Raw genomic sequence first — 6,000 nt, 5'->3', positions numbered from 1 at the left:
TTCAATGATTGAAATGAAAGTTTAAATTATATAACCATTGGAGGATATAAGCATTGTTGTGGAAACACATATATGTATAAGTCTTTATTCCTTGAACCGAAGTTTGCGAACTTTGTTGATCAAGAGAACCGGAATAGTGGCGTGATCTAAGTCCGCGAAACCAGTCTACGAACTGGCGGAAGTTCTCGACCCGAGAAATTCTGCTGGAGTTTGTGAACTCCGTCCGGGAACTTAAGTCCGCGAACCCAGTCCGCGAACTTGAGTAGGTTATATCTAAAAACGATGTTTGTGAACTCATTCTTATATAAACTAAGGAATGCAAATTGCAAACCGTGGATATATAGTTCATGAACCGATTCGAGTGAACCAAATCGTTTTTGCTTTGATTGTGTCTTGTGTAGTTACATAAGATTTCCTTGCAATTGAAAAACTATCTAACTAGTTCATTTGAGTCACTTGAACTAGTTATGGTGAAGAAGAATATGGTTGATATGAAAGTGATCATATGGCTAGCCATTTGGTTAACTATTGTTGAACCAACAAATGTACAAGTTTGGGTACGGTTACACAAGCCTAGAAACGTGCATTTCATTTGTGTGTAACAAGCTAGTTTTTGATCTAATGGTTGGAAGATATTAGCTTCAACCTAATCAGGTTTTCATATGACGGTGAATATTGAATGCTTTGTTACCAAGCTAACATTGATTACAAACCCTGATTTGAAAGACTATATAAGGGAGAACTCTAGCAACTGGGAAACCTAATCCCCACACCTTTTGTGTGATACTAGTTGTGCTAAGCTAGAGTCGATTCTCCTTTAACCATTGGTTTCTTCTTCTAAACCAGGTTAACGACTTAAAGATTTCATTGGGATTGTGAAGCCAGACCGATACTACTTTCTTGTAGTTGTGTGATCTGATCTTGCTATTTCTATCGTACGAGTACAATTGTAATAATTGGCTTGAGATTGATATCTCCGATAGGCAAGATATAAAAGTAATCACAAACACTTCGTCTCATCGTTTGTGATTCCGCAATATCTTTTTTCGCTGCGTCGATTAAGATTATTGTGAGGTGATTGATAATACTAGGTTGTTCTTCGGGAATATAAGGCTGGGTTATCAATTGGTTCATGTTCACCTTGATTTAGCAAAAGATGGATCAAAACTCGTAGGTATATTCATGGGAGACGGATTTATCTATTACCGTAGACTTTTCTGTGTGATACAGATTTGTTTATTAAAGTCTTCGAATTTGGGTCGTAACAACTCTTAGTTGTGGGTGAGATCAGCTAAGGGAATCAAGTATGTAGCATTATGTTGGGATCAGAGACGTAGGAGCATAAATGTACCTTGGATCAGTGTGAGATTGATTGGGGTTCAAATACAGTCCAGACCAAAGTTAATTTGGAGTAGGCTAGTGTCTGTAGCGGCTTAATACAGTGTGTGTTCAATCTGGACTAGGACCCGGGTTTTTCTGCATTTGCGGTTTCCTCGTTAACAAAATTCTGTTGTTTGTGTTATTTCTTTTCCGCATTATATTTTGTTATATAATTGAAATATCACAGGCTGTGTGTAGTTCAATCAATTAGAATATCCGACCTTTTGGTTGTTGATTTAAATTAATTGACACTTGGTTATTGGTCTTTGGTACCATCCAAGTTATCTCTCTAGTATTTGATAAAGACTCGCAAATTTCTATTTGCTTGAGTATATATCAAATCGAGAGATTGATATATAAACTCTTTGATATACTTTTTGTCTAGATTGAGTCTGACTGTCTAGTTGATTCTCTAGAAAGTATATTGGAGTTTGTCCATACAGATTGCTGAGCGAAATATTGGGTGTGGTTGTTGTACCCCCGCTTTTCAATTGGTATCAGAGCAGGAAAACACGTTCAAGACCTTACAAGTCTGTGTTTGTAGCGATCTGATTCTATGGACAGAGGTGTTACCTCAATTAACGTACCACCAGTCTTCGATGGCTTTAATTACTTGTGGTGGAAAATTGTTATGCGATCTTTTCTTCAAGCACGTAATTTTCAATCATGGGTATATGTTGTTAATGGCTATAATGCTCCCGTCATGGCAGTTGGAGATGTAAACGTTCCCAAAGATATTGGTGAATACACCCCTGCCAATATAAATGCTGCAAAGCAAAATTCCGACGGTTTGAATGCCATTATACATGCCATTACCCCGAATCTTCAGCACCATGTGTCAAATTGCACGAGGTCTAAAGATGCGTGGGATATCTTAGAAACCGTATTCGAAGGTAACTCCAGTGAAAAGGAAGCTAGGCTTCAAAACCTTAATTCCGATTGGGAAAACCTTCGTATGGCAGATGAAGATACATTTGATGAGTTTAATCACAGAGTGTCTGAAATTGTTAATGCATATTTTGCATTGGGTAAGACTATTCCTGAAAAAAACATTGTGATGAAAATTCTCAGATCGCTGCCATCTAGATACGACTCTAAGAAGCATGCCATCGTTGAGGGAAATAACCTTGATAATCTCTCCAGAAATACTCTGGTTGGGAAGCTTAAGATCTTTGATCACGAACATTCATCCAAATCTAAGGATGTTGCGTTCAAAGCACTAAAGGACACGAAATTACTTGATAAAAGTAAAAAAGTGTATATCTCTGAAGATGATCACTCTGAGACTGATTCATCATATGAAGATCTTGACAAGTCGCTCTCGATGATCACAAGACAGCTTAGGGACCTTCTGTTGAAGAGAAGTAAACGGTTCTCCAGAGATAAGCCTAAAGCACCAGTCAAACCTCATAATCGTATTCCTCCTAAGAACAGGAAAACAGATGAAACTGATGACGAGGATATGCCTCAGTGCTTTAAGTGTAAGGGATTTGGTCATTTTGCAAACGAGTGCCTAAATCGTAGAGAATACACCGGGAACAAAGGTCTTGCTGCAACTCTTGATGAAATGTCTGACAACTATGATTCTAATGAAGACGAGAAATCAAGTGTTACACTTCTTGGTGAAAATATTGATTTTGATAACATATCAATACATGCATCAATCTCGATATTCTTTCAGAAGAAAACCCAACTAATCTGGAAGAAAAAATTGACCCATTCTTTGGAAACTCTATTTATAATGTTGCAGGTTCCACCATGTGTCTAGCTGTGTGCACATCTCAGAAGCCTGACTTTTATCCTAGTTTGACGTGCTCGTATTGTTCTCTAAAGGGTCATGAACTTTCAAGGTGTTACAAGTACAAACACCAATTTAGGCACGTCAACAAACTTCAACGAAGAGCAAATCAATTATCAAATAAGCTTAAACTTGCTCGGAAGACCGCTGAGGTGTGTAGGATTTTATCTTCGTCTAAGAAGTTAGTTTCCAAGGATAAACCAAGACCATTAGAGAAGAAAGTATGGTCGAGTCGTTTTGATAGACATAGGTCCGTGGATTCCTCTCAAGAGGAAAATGGTGGACAAATTGTTGTTCACCACAATGCAACTTGATTGTGTTATTTTGGAAATCTTGTCTCATGTGCATGATCAAAAGAGACAATGATTTTGTACCTCTCAGGCTTTAGGAAAAGTTTTTTTTTTCTCTTCTTTTCTTAGTTTTTGTTCTTCCCTGTCTATCAAAAAAGGAGGGTTATTATCGATAATTCTACTCTTTATAGGGTTGTGAGTTGGACGTGTACGAACCTGTTTAAAGGTTTCGAAACCCTACATTACTTTTTTCCTTCCTCAAAACCTCTTTTTATCTCAAGACTACTTGTTGAGTTCAATTTGTGATTTCCTCTCACAAACCCATACGTTATGGCTACTCCAAGCATGATGTCTTCTGATGGAAAAGATGTTAATATGATTGTTAAGCCATCAATCATGAAGGAAAAAGATAAATCTCAATTATCTCCTACCTTAAAAAGAAAAAAAAAGGAATGTGAGGAAGCCAAGAGCCGTTCCTTCAAACTCTCAGAAGTTTTCTGATGTTCTTGAAGTGTTGAAGGAGATGCGAAAGGAGATTCAACAAATAAAGGCTTTTGTGTATAAGACTCATGAGATTCAGAAGGCCCTGGTTCGACATCATCAGCCAAGAAGGTTTATTGATATAAACTCCTACCTTAATGAACCTTATGTCCCAATGGTTGTTGACGACAAGGAGCTCGTGGACGATATAGAATTCTTCAAAGGTCTTATTGCCTAGTAAATCTTCTATTTTTCTTGTTTTTGTTAGAAGAATAATTAGAGTTTGGAATAGCCATTATTGTGATTACACATAGCTATGTCCAACGTTTCATCTTCATGTTTTAGATTTATTGGTTTAAATTCTAAATTTGTTTGGAAGATGATTTTTGCAGTATTAATCTTTATGGTTTTATATATTGCAATATTGTTATGGGATATGTGTGTTTACGTCCGTGAACTATGATTGTCCCATACCTTGTCAAAAGTAAAGTCTTTCGTATGTCGATATGCATGTATTGATAAAAGAATGAATAGACTTTTGACAAATACAAAAGTTAAACCTATTATGTCAATTATTGATGGAAGATAGGTTAAAATATTTTATTTGCAAGGATTATGTCTATTGAATGTCGTTATGTGAATAGTGATGGAAAATAGAATGAATCCTTGTGTATTCCGTAGTATTGATCTTCCCTGATCCATATTTGTATGTATTACTGTGAGGCTCCGTAAAGTGTCTTATGTTGAGCACTAAACGTCCAAGTTGATTATTTTTATGGTTAGATTAGTTGTTGTTCCGTGAGGTACTTTATGTCGAGCATATTCAACTAAATCAATCATCTTGTTTGGTTATTTAGTTGTTGCTTTGTAAGTTTTCTTATGACGAGCATGACCAATTAAATTGATTACTTTTGTGATTAGTTTGGTTGTGTATTTCGATTAGATTAATTATGGGTTCTCTTGTGATTAATCTAATTGTATATTTTTGAGTCTCCATAAGTTCACTTATGTTGAGCATTTTCGATTAAATTAATCATGGGTTCTCTTGTGGTTAGTTTAATTGAGTATTTTGGATTCAAATTCATACTTGTATATGATTTGTTATGTCTAAATAAATCATTCTTTTCTTTCGAAATTAAGGTCGCTCTTGTTGTGCTTTCGGGAATGATGTATTATGGGGGAGAGTTCTTAATTGAACTTTTGCTTAATTGCTAAATCTTTGTGGGGAATGCGGATGTGGAATATTATAGGGGTTATCTTGTATCTTTATAAACTCCTTGATGAATGCATTTAGATTTGGCTTTATGATTGCATCTAAATAAGATGATATGTGTTTCTTTCTTTTGGTCATGAAATGTCTCTTTCGGAAATTTCATTAGGATCTCATTCTTGTACCTTTGTCAATTTTATTGACAAAAAGGGGGAGAATTAATATGTAGTTCACACTATAAATACATATGGTTTTCGGATCATTATGTAAGCGGGAGTGGTTTCCATGTGAGATGGAGTATTGACTAAGGGGAGTGATACATATCACCATAGTATTGTTGTTGAAGTTGTGATACAATTGAACTTTGACGCTGTGTAATGATACTATGACATTGTATAACAATGATTGAGAACTCTTGTTTTCTCGTTGTTATAGCTACGGATTTTCAACAACGATGATGCTGAACTTACAACCTTTGGGATCATTGGAGTACTTGGAAGTGACGAAGATTTCAAGTAATATTGAAGATTAGGCGTATGTAATAGGAGCTACAAAAGTTAATTTATTTATTTTTTGCATTTCATATGTATTGATAGTTTTGTCACTAAAATTAACAAAGGGGGAGATTGTTAGAGCATTGCTCGGTCGAACTCGCATGCTTTTCCATCTCAAGCATGTTTGTCAATGTTAGTGATCAAACCTATAAGTCTTGATTTCTAGTCTATTATAGCTAAGGTATCGGACTAGGATAAAAAGTTTAGTTGAGCTCAAGAACTCCATGGCAATCATCATATAAGACGAAGGACTATTTAAGGAACCGGTGGATCTTCATCGACTAAAAG

The sequence above is a fragment of the Papaver somniferum genome, chromosome 9 (genome assembly GCF_003573695.1).
Source record: "Papaver somniferum cultivar HN1 chromosome 9, ASM357369v1, whole genome shotgun sequence".
NCBI classification, from domain to species: Eukaryota; Viridiplantae; Streptophyta; class Magnoliopsida; order Ranunculales; family Papaveraceae; genus Papaver; species Papaver somniferum.
This window is presented reverse-complemented; position numbering follows the sequence as displayed.